An 11,138-nucleotide genomic window follows, 5' to 3' on the forward strand; every position below is an offset into this window, starting at 1 on the left:
AGGTTGCACTCTTTTAATCAAAGCTGGAAGTTCACGGATAGCTTCACAACAAGATTTAAATGTGAAAACTTCCTTTGATACTTCATGTGTCACTACAAGAAAATTTCCCTATTATGGCATACTTGTTAGGGCACTATTAAGCAAATGCCTCAAATAAACACTTATTAAGGCATTAGGTAGTTTTTGCCATACTAATACTTATTAATTAAATAAAAAAAGACAATGTATAAGGGTCAAATCTTATAAGAAAAACTGAAAATAAAAGAATATAAAGAAAAAATTTGTAGAGGCATTTTAGAGATGTGCCTCAACAACTAATAGAAGGAAAAACAATCCCAAATTATCCACGGAAAGAAGCGGCAAATTGTTTCATGAAAAAACAGAAAAATGCTCCAAATTGGCGCCTAAGAGCAGCGGCAAAATTGTCCCAAATCCCAAATCCCCAAATCCCAAATCACAAATGCCGGTCTTTCTCCCTCACTCTCCCTCTCGGTCCTCTACCAATCTACCATATCCAAAACTTTCATTTTTCATTGACCCATCTGTTTCCCGCACTCACTCTCTCTCGGTCCTCTTCCCTCAAACTATCTCCCCAAAGCTTCGATCTTTCCAAAATTGAGGTCAGTCATTCAATCATGATATCAAGATGGTTTACTTAGTTCTGTTTGAGTTTGTTGTTTTTGGGTTCCATGTCAGAATTTGTGGTTGTTTCTGTCTCTTTTTTGTCTTCCTGTCGGGAACTGTCTCTCTCAATTTCTATCAAGTTTGGTAATACAATTCAGGAACACGATTATTTATTTTCTTGAGAAACTGAAAACAGGGATATGATGTGAGGTACAAAATTTTGGAATATGGATTGGTTATATTTATGGAACTGATATTTTACAGCTACGCAGGGTGAATAAGGCCACTCCGTAATCAAGAAATGCTATTGCTAGATATGAAAGCATCAAACTATCATAATTCATTTTGGTTTATGAATTAGAATATATTTTCATTTATGTGCTTCTGAAAGTTTTTTCTCGGATAAGTGATGCATTTTTGGTTCATTAGCAAAAGTAAGCTTGTTGTGTGATTTGTTAGTCATTGTACTTAAAATACGAATAAAGTCATTGTACCTGTAACAAATTCTTGATCTGTTTGATGTAAAAGGACTCTCGTGTGTCTTGTATATTTTCTTAATACATCTGTCTACATAATTTTCTATATCTATATATATGTATTTGTGTCTGTGTATGACCATAGTGAGTGTTACCTAGCACTGGTCCAATCTTAATTTTTAATTAATTTATGTACTGTAGTTATTGTAGTTGGAGAGTACTACTAAATGCAAAGGATGAAGATGAGAACCCAATAAACTGCAGAGAAAGAGTTAAAGAATGAACCTTTAGCATTCTTCATCTTTAGCAAAAAAAAATCCTTGGCATACTATTGTATATAATAGAAGTTAGATCAAAATTCTACCAAAATTAGTGTACTGAAAACACATAATACTGCAGGATCTAAAGAAGAAAGCAGAGAAAAGGCAATAAAGCGCACTGCTTCCACATTGGGTAGAATGCTAAGTAAAGCATAAAGACTAAAAAGAAGAAAAGAAACAGTACAATAGGTAGATCTGTCATGCTTGCTAGTACCAAAATTAAGTACTTACGCTAATTTTAAGTAGTTCTTAGGTGCAAATGAGAAGGCTTTAATTAAGTGGGTAGACTATTAATTAAGTTATTTTTCAACTATTTAAATTTGTATACCAAAAACAGGAAAAGAAAAATTTATTCTTCATCGACCACAAGATAACAGCCAATGTTTCAATAACGCCACTCTTAAATTTTCTTTCTGTACTCTTTAGTACCTTTTTCTCTATAAGGTTAGACATATGCCACCAGACTAATATATCTGAAAGGTGACACCTTACACTCTCCTCTTGTCCAGGTAAATTTTTTGCTGTGAAATATATTGGAAATCTGACTAGCAAACTAGTTGAAAAAATTTCTCCTTTGAATTGAGTCATATAAGTTCATATTGTCCTATAACTGAGTTTTATATCTAACTTAGTATATAACCATTTCCCCATTCCATACTAATAAAAGTTGTACTGACTGAGAGTGTTGTTGATATATTGCATCCAAGATTCCTACTGCTAACAAACTATTTCCAAGGTCTTTTCGAAGCATTTCATCTATTTCTCAGAAAACATGTTTGATACCCTTTGTTTAGTAGCCTTTGCTTGTCTTTTGATTCCGTTTACTTTTCCTCTTTTATCTTCTAGGATAATTGCATATATGTGGCTAAACTTGTACAATTTCTAACTAGATCAATTGAGTGAGATAGGAAAACAAATGCCTAAACAAGACAATAGAATAGCCAAGATTGTGTGTCCCTCCAAAGCGATAAGGGCTGCTGGTGACATCGATTTGTATTCAGCCCTTACCTAGCTTTCCATGATGACTAGCTTCATACAATAAAAACTTTTAAAAATCAGAATCAGCACCCAGAAATCAGTATAAACCTGGTTCAAGCAGTTGCTAATGAACTTAATTAGACTGATTTTTGTTAATCTTTAAGTGCAGCACTTAATGGTTCAAGATGTCGAAGATAATTGATCATTTTTGGTTTCCAAGTGGCTTATTTTGCGCATATTTAACGATCCATTTATGTTGGTTGCCATGATGTTGGTTTTCAAAGTAAACTTAAGATGTCTCTAGAAATTTATGTTGATGATAGTTTACTCTTCTTTCACAATCAGTTTGTAGCTCTCACTAGCTCTCTGTCCTCCCAATCTCTTTTCTTTTGATTTCTCCCAATCTCAGAGATAATCACTATCTCTGATATTTGTAGCTCACTAGCTCTCACTAGTTGCAGCACCGTTAAACATATGAAATAATAGCCAAGGCAACAGATGCAATGAATTTTTTTAATTCTATATTTGTTTGATTAAATCGACCTAAGAAATGGATTAATCAATCTAAAGAATCCTAAAGGGGAACGGGGAGAAGTAAGTGCTAGTATTTTCTTTTACTTTTTTCAATTTCTTTCTATTTTCCTCTTTTCTAAACCGTAATTAAGACCTCTATTATAATTTGTTGAAAGCTTAAGCAATTGGTGTAAAATGCTGTTTACTTGCTTTAAAATATATTAGAAAGATCTATCCATTACTTTCTAATCTATATTAGGATTGTACAAATGTAATCATTGTCTTACTCTTTACACTTTTGCAGCTTGCAATGAATGAAAAGGTTAGTCAATTGCCTCCTGATACTGAAGATCCTATTGGAAAAAAATGATGTATTTGCACAAGTAGTTGGGCAAGACAAGCATGGGCATGTACGGATGTATGGTTTTGGTATATGTCCAACTGATGTGTGGGGTGATGAACCTAGTCGAAGTGGATCTCAGCGACTAGTGTTGGATCAAAAACATGAAATGTTAGAGATGAAGGCAAAATTTGCTCAGCAAGAGGAACAAATTAAAGATCAAGCAAGAGAACTTGCTAATCTGAAAGCTTATTTAGAGCAACAAAATGGTCATAACTTGCTGAATCAATCAAGAATCACTTCAACATCATCTAATCATATCTCAACCTCAAGTTCCAGTCTTAGACCTCTTAAAGTAAGTTTTTTAATATATTTGTTCGGTAATGCCAGTCCTCTTTGCTTGATAATGATCTGATATTTAGGCATGTTGTGGTATTACGATATGAAAGCATTGTAGTTTATTTATTTTTATTTTTATCTCATGTTACTCTTTGCATGAATGACCAAAGATTACTAAGATGATGCTGACCAAAGATTACATTTCTCTGTGCTGTGTTTATTACTTGAACTGTAATGTTGAAGCTTTTAATTTCTCCAATCTGACTGAAGCGTAGAGTTGATGGAAATATGCTAACTGAGTATCCCAAAGGCTATTCGATAGACATTTGATATGCGCTGCTGGCTGTATCAATATTAGTAACACTTTTGCTGTTTTGCTTGAAAGGGATTTCCTTGAAATGGTCCGACCATGTAGATATGTTTTGCTATTACAGTTTGAAAGCAATTTTAGTTTAGTTATTTTTGTATTTGTTACATGTTACTCTTGAGTAGTTGTGGACTTTTGTAGAAGTATGATTCATAGTTTTCTTACTATAATGTTACTTACTACACAACATGGACTGGAATTTTGATGTGACTGCTTTGCATATGGTTAGTTTTCTGATGTTTCGAGTTTTGCATTTTCATGTAGGAGGGAGACTGGATTTCTCTTTTTAGCTTATATGAGCCAACAAAAGTTGTGGCAATTGGACGGCTTCAATCCCTTGATCCTTCTACAATAGTTGGGGGCCAACCACTAGGTTCGAATTGGTGTGAAGTACTAGTTCAAGTTGTGGTTGAACGTGATGAGCATTTGATTAGGCCTTATGTGCCTTTGCAGACAATTGCTGATTCAATTGGTGCTCGGCCAACAAAACTAGTATGTTTTTCCTTTTCTAGCTTTCAAATTATGTTAACTGTTAATATCTGATATGTTTGTTTCATTTGATAATTACGATAGATTTTAATACATAATATACTTATGCTATAGGTAAAAATTTGCGAAGATTGATGTGCTGAAATTCAAAAGTGGACAAGGTGTTGCAGCATATGGATACTTATCCACTTATATGGAAGTGCTCTAACTGTAAAAGGACAAAGTGTTGCTGCACATATTACAAGAAGTTGGTCTACTAGTGGTTTAGTTGATTTTAATTTATCTAGTGCTATTTTGGTGAAATCGTGGCAAACAATTAGTAGGACATTCTAGCTGTTTGATGAATGTTAAAACAAATATTATGTTTTTTTTTGCAAGGATGAAAGTTTAATTGGTTGGTTGGAAAACTACTAGGAGTTATAAGTACTTTAATTGTAATTATTGGTTATGGTGATAATTTGAAAGTGGATTTTCAATCAAATATTGCTGATTTTGGTCATTGAATGTGAGATGTCGAATATGAATGTACGATTATATTGACACAATAGGAATGTTATATTCACAGCAGTACCTGTGGCTGGGCATAAAAAAGAAAAAAAAAATTCCAATCTATTGAGGCACTTGAAAGTGTCACGATAAGGGTTTTTCGTAGTAGAAATTTTCTTTTTACACAGCAGGTTTTTGAGGCATTTTAAAACACTTTTAAAGGTTGATATAGAGGCATTTGCCAGTATCTACATTAAGCTATATAGTGGCATACTTGCATGCCTCAATAACAACCATTTTGTGACAAACACTACTATCTCAAGAACGGACTGTTAAGGCATTTTTAAGTGTCAACTTAAAGTTAAGATGACATTGTTTTGTGCCTCTAAAAAGTTGAGTTCTTGAAAGTTGAATCCCAATTAAGGCATTTTTTGGTGTAACCATTATAACCTTGTGTTGGCACTTCTAAATGTCTGCATTGTTTCCTGTGTCGTGGCACTTAATTGTGCCTTAAAAAGCTTTTGTGACATAGGTTTTACATGGCACACTAAGTATGTGCCTCAATATATTAAGTGCCTCAATAAAGCGTGACTTGTGACATTTTGATGCGCTAGATTAGCCTTTGCTGGTTTGTCATACTCTCCATCAAAGTATGCATAAAAATGACAAGAGTTAGGACTAAAATTATGCTCAAAATATGATAAAAACGATGAATGACCCAAAGTTAAAGAACGAGAATCCAAGTCTGGAATTTTCCCTTCAAGATGAGCTCAAATTAACTCTCTGTTTGTGCGTATAGATTTTTATTGACATTGTTCCATGAATTGATACCAAAGAGATTTAACTCCTAGAGGACAAACTTCATGGAAGCTTGCAAAGTGTACCAGTGACATTGGAATGGAACATTGAATGACTAACTCCACTTGACTTTGCTTAATCTACATAAAAGAAGAAACACTAAACAAAGCAAAGGTAAGTTGGTTAGAAAAGCAATAAGATTGTACATTCTCACTCAAAAGTAGCTCACTTGATTTTGTACTCAACTCATCAGAATTTCCCATCTTGTGTTCTAACTCATTGCCCTCGGTTTTTACCTCATGTTCAAGCTCTACAATATTACTCACACTCTTATGTGTTACAACAATTTCCTCACATCTCCTTGGTGGACTAGAAGAACATCTCCTTGATTATCATTGGTTAACACATGATGAAGTTGCTTGAAGCATGAATTCATCACTTGTCTAAATTCCTCTTTCATAGAATCAACCCATCCAACTTCGGAAATCATCCTTTGGTTCATGAGGTTTTGACTCAATCCGAGAATTCTTAGACTCCATGACTCGATTGTCACGACATTCCTTAGATGAATCTTGTTTGCTTGAGGATGACCTCGACTTAGATGCTCGACACAAATTTCTTTTCTTCTTCTCATACTCATCACAAGTATAATTATATCTTTCATATACACACAGAGCACGGAAATGATCCATTTCCCTCCGATGTGAACAAAACCCATGTTCTAAATGTGACAATCTCGAAGAAGTTTTGGAACTAGAGTGATCAAAACCCCTCCTCTTGGAAGGTTTGTACTCCAAAAATTCTTGATGCTATGAATGAAATGCAACTCCACGAGGCATGGTTAAGTGACATGCAAAATTGGTTAACAAAGAAAAGAAATTCCTTACAGCACACAAGCTCATGTCGCGCCCCACTTTTTGATATGGTGAGAGTAGTGTAGTGTGTGTGAACGTGTGTAGAAGTGAAAGCAAAGACCGTGGGATTGTAAAATGCGACGGTTTTGGTCAAGTAAAGTTCAAAAGGGTTTTATGTATGAAAAATGGAGTCGCCACTTGGTATAGAGTTAGGGTGTACCAAGTCACCCAAAAATGATTTTTTGTTTTTGAACGAAAAATAGTAAATAAACCCTTTTTAAAAAACTTTTAGGTCTACGTAACCAAAGAAAGGGATCGGGGGTCACATTTGGTAAGGAAGAAGGCAAAGGCGGAGCCTAAGGCACTCCCTTACCCTAGCCAAAGCTAGTTGCGTGAATTAGCCCCACTTTTCCTAATTATTCTACCCAAGGTATGTATCGCATGTTGGATATGACTATATGAATGCAAAACCTAGACCTAGGAGGACATGGGGGTAAAATTTCTCTCCAAAAGCTTGAGTGATGCCAATCACATTAATTGTGAAACTCAATGATACGAAATATGGGCCGCTTATGGGCCATGTTTTGGGCTGCAAGAGATTGAATCTTTTAGTAATAGTTAGTAGTTTATTTTCTAGATTTCTATTTTATTTGCTAGGAATAAATTCGGTCCGAGACCTCATGTTGAGTTGGATCCGATTTATAGAGTCTAGGCTCACTATAACTTAAGTTGGTTAATTAGCTTTTATTGGGTTATGTTGGGCCAGCTTAAAGCCTTCATTGGATCAATTATAAGCTGACCATTAGATAGTGGATTTGAGTAGTGGAATTGGGCCAAGGGCCTAGCCTAGCCGAGTTAGGGTTTTGTCTTGTAAGGTTATATATAGCCTAGGTTTTCATTCATTAGGGGACAGATTCAGATTTTATAACATATTCGTGAGTTTATTCACTCTCTCTTGCTTCAAGAGAATTTCCTTTGAATACTTGAGAATCAATCTCAAGTTGTTCAACGAACTTATCAATCAAGTAGTCTCCTTGATTGTGGCGTTCTTCTTTCTATACTTTTGCTTCACTAAAGTAGCTAGTCGTGGGTTAAGGAATCTCCTTAGTTCGTGGCTCGTGATTCTAGAAGGGTCAAAGTTCCGCAAATCATCCCAACTTGGTGTTCGTCTAGATCCGTCTCACATCAGTTGGTATCCAGAGCTAGTCGACGACATCAAGTATATCCCGTTGAGTTTGATCGTAAGCTTTCTAGTCAATTTTATTTTGCAATTCTGGTCGTGTCTTCCTTTGTGTCAAGTCCGATTGTTATTACAAAAAAAAAAAAAAAAAGGTACTGTAGCATCGTACTGTTCATCGCTACTGTAGCGATACTGTTCACCGTGCCGCACTGTAGCGATACTGTTCACCGCTACTGTAGCGACACTGTTCATCCCGGAAAAAAAAACTTTTGTTCATAACTTGTGTTTTTTTTCTTATTTTGGTGTCTTGTTATATTGTTCTTGAAGTTTTGTGTTGGTTTAGAGTAAAAAAAAAAAAAAAAAAATCCAACCACTAGGGTTTCCTTGGGCGCAAGTTTCTTGCCAAATCTGTCCAAACTTTAGTTTATTCCACCAAGTTGTTTTAATTAATTTCCTAAACTGATTTTGTGGTTGAACTTGTTTGGGGTTGGAATCTTGAAGAGGGACCACCATAATCTAGGGTTTCTTGAGTTTCTTGAAACTAATCTTGAAGTCTTGAAACTTTGATACATGTCTTGATCATTATTGGAGGATTGAAGGAGAGCATCGGTTTGACATTAGATTCTGGAATTTTTACCCAAAAACAGCCGAGTAATTGTGTGTTCTTAGAGTCAAAAAAAAAAAAAAAAAAGGAAAAGAGAAAGGGCATTCGGGTAGCAAACAACAAAGAAGGAAGCCGCACATTTATTTGCCAATTCTGTCTTGTTGCAATTGTTCCAAACCAAACCAGAAACTACACCAGGAAAAAAAAAAAGAAAAAAAAAAAGAAAAGAAACTCAAAAATTCTGTCCCACCTCTTCTTGAAAGTCTCGAACACCTTGCGTCTTGATCACTTGAACAACCCTTGCTTGAGGTTCTTGATTATCTTGGGCCTTAAAAACTTGCACTTGCCTTCGTATAAAAAGTTTCTTGTACGTTCTTGCATCCATACGGGGTTTCCTTGGTTTAGGAGTAAATCTCTTGGAAATTTCTTGAGCAAGCCGCTTGGGGGACTCTTGAGTGACAATACTCTCGTTGTCTTGAGAAGCCATTTCCTTGAAACAAGAAACAAAACTGCCGTGGCCTTGTCTAAGGAAGAGAGAACAGAATTGTGCGTTGCGTCTTGAAAGAGAAAGGCCGAATTGTTGGCAAGCTAAGGGCGGCTGGAGAGAGGAAATTTTAGTGAGGGATAGTCGACTTTTTGAAGGCTTCAAGAAGACAAGAAATCTGGAATTTTTTTCGTGGAAGCAATTCTGATTTGATAAGGTAACAAATCTGGAAATTTTCAGCGGTTAGGAAGCTACCAAATTCTGTTTTGCAGCCGACTTTGGAAGGTTTAAAAGGAGCAGAAATCTGGAAATTTTTAAGCTACCAAATTCTGTTTTGCAGCCGACTTTGGAAGGTTTAAAAGGAGCAGAAATCTGGAAATTTTTTTAGCTACCAAATTCTGTTTTGCAGCCGACTTTGGAAGGTTTCAAAAGAGAAGGAAATCTGGAATTTTTTTGGGAACAATTCTGATTTGTTATAGCCGACTTTAGGAAGGTTTTTGGAGAGGGAATCTGGAAAAATTTTGGTAATAATTCTGTTTGGTTAGCCGACTTTAAGGAAATTTCCAAATAAGTCCAACACCTAACTTGTTTCCAAAAATCAATTGGGCAATTAAGTAAAGCACTTGGGAACTCCATCATCGTACTTGGACTTTCTTTTTCTTTGTACATCAATTTTTTCCTCTTCCATTCCTTATTCATTACTTGAGCTTTCCATTTCTACTTTTTGTTTCCTTGTTCCTTTGATACAATTGGGAGCTATATTGATTAAAGTTTGATTGAACTTCCTTGAGAAAATTTCTGATTTCTTCAAAGGAAACAAACAAGTGGTTTGAGAAGTGAATTGGTGAGAGCATTAGAGTGCCATACACACTTGAGTGAAAACACGAGAGGAGTGAAACACTTAAGGGAGCGAGTGAGGACTGTTCTACTAATTTTTGTTGAGTTTTGCAGGTAATAAAAGTATGAGTCAAACGAATGCTCAACTGGAGCTTCACCATCTTGTGCCTAAAGAAGTAAATACTGTGGCATTGCGTGAGATAACTGAGCAATTGGAAATCATCAAAGCTCAAAAAAATGATTGGTTTTATACACGTTGCCATATCAAGGATAAAGTTTGCAGCTTAGCCATTGATAAGGGTTGTGAGGTTAATCTCGCAAGTACTGTCTTGGTTGAGAAATTGAATCTTCCAACCATTGATCATCTTCGACCTTACAAGTTGCAAAGTGATAGTGGTGATATTTGGATTACTAAGCACACACTTGTTCCTTTTCGTATTGGTCAATACGTGGATGAGGTGTTGTGTGATGTGGTTCCCATTCAAGTGACGCATGTACTGTTGGGACAATGGTGGATGTTTAATCGAGAAGTCAAATATGATGGATATACTAATAAGTATTCCTTCACATTTAATGGCCGTCGTACCAGGCTTGTGTCGCTTAACTCTAAGCAACTTTGTATTGATCTAACATACATGAAGAGTGAGCATGAGCGTTATAGTATGAAGAAAGAGCTGGAGGAGAGCATTGTGACTGAAGAGGTAAAATTCGAGGGAGTTGAAAAGGAGAAAGAGGTTGAGAATAATGAGGGGAAAAAGTCAGCTACTGAGCATGAACAAGAGATTAAAAATTCTAAGAGTAAGTTGATTGTGAGAAAGGATGTGAGACCATATGTTTTTTCTAACGATCTTGACTCTACTTTGTTTAGTGTTTCTACTTTTATGCAGGTTAAGCAAGGAAAAATTGAGTTGATCTTGGCATGTTCTATGCCTAAATCCATTGGTGAATATCAAACTTTTCATGGAGTTTGCACCTTAAGTGTTGTCTCTCTTTGTCATCCACTGATGTTCAACGTCAACCATGAGCCTGATTTGCTTGTTGGGAGGAATAATGAAGTTTCAAAGGGAGTTTCTACACTTGAAACTTGTTATACATTTCCTTCTTATTTTGTTGGTGACAATCCTTTCCTCATTGGTCCAAATTCTGATTCCTTACAACCTGATTTTATTCCTCAATTTGAAGGTTCAGAAGCTGCCTATCTCGATCTTACTCCATTTGTGCAAGATAGGCCATACCAACAACCACTTGCAATGAATTTTGTAACTTTGCAAAATCATGTCCGGGACTTTTCTAACCTGATTGAGCATCACTATGAAGATCCTTATCTTGTGAATGTGAATGGTAAGCTATCAAGTGATTTTATACCTACAAATGCTAATCGTGTGATTTATTGTGTAGGTCCAAAGTCGACCATTCATGACACAGGACTGCTTAGAGAACTTTGGAGTG

General features: G+C 35.7%; 1 long non-coding RNA gene across 1 annotated transcript; it reads left to right on the plus strand.

Annotated features, from left to right (window-relative positions):
* Window positions 1–358: 358 nt before the first annotated feature.
* Window positions 359–4,426, plus strand: LOC113699800 (uncharacterized). The gene is made up of 3 exons (XR_011817367.1): window positions 359–620; window positions 3,216–3,606; window positions 4,222–4,426. It is a non-coding gene; the product is annotated as an uncharacterized lncRNA (long non-coding RNA).
* Window positions 4,427–11,138: the final 6,712 nt, after the last annotated feature.

Source organism: Coffea arabica, chromosome 7c (assembly GCF_036785885.1).
Source record: "Coffea arabica cultivar ET-39 chromosome 7c, Coffea Arabica ET-39 HiFi, whole genome shotgun sequence".
Classification (NCBI taxonomy): Eukaryota; Viridiplantae; Streptophyta; class Magnoliopsida; order Gentianales; family Rubiaceae; genus Coffea; species Coffea arabica.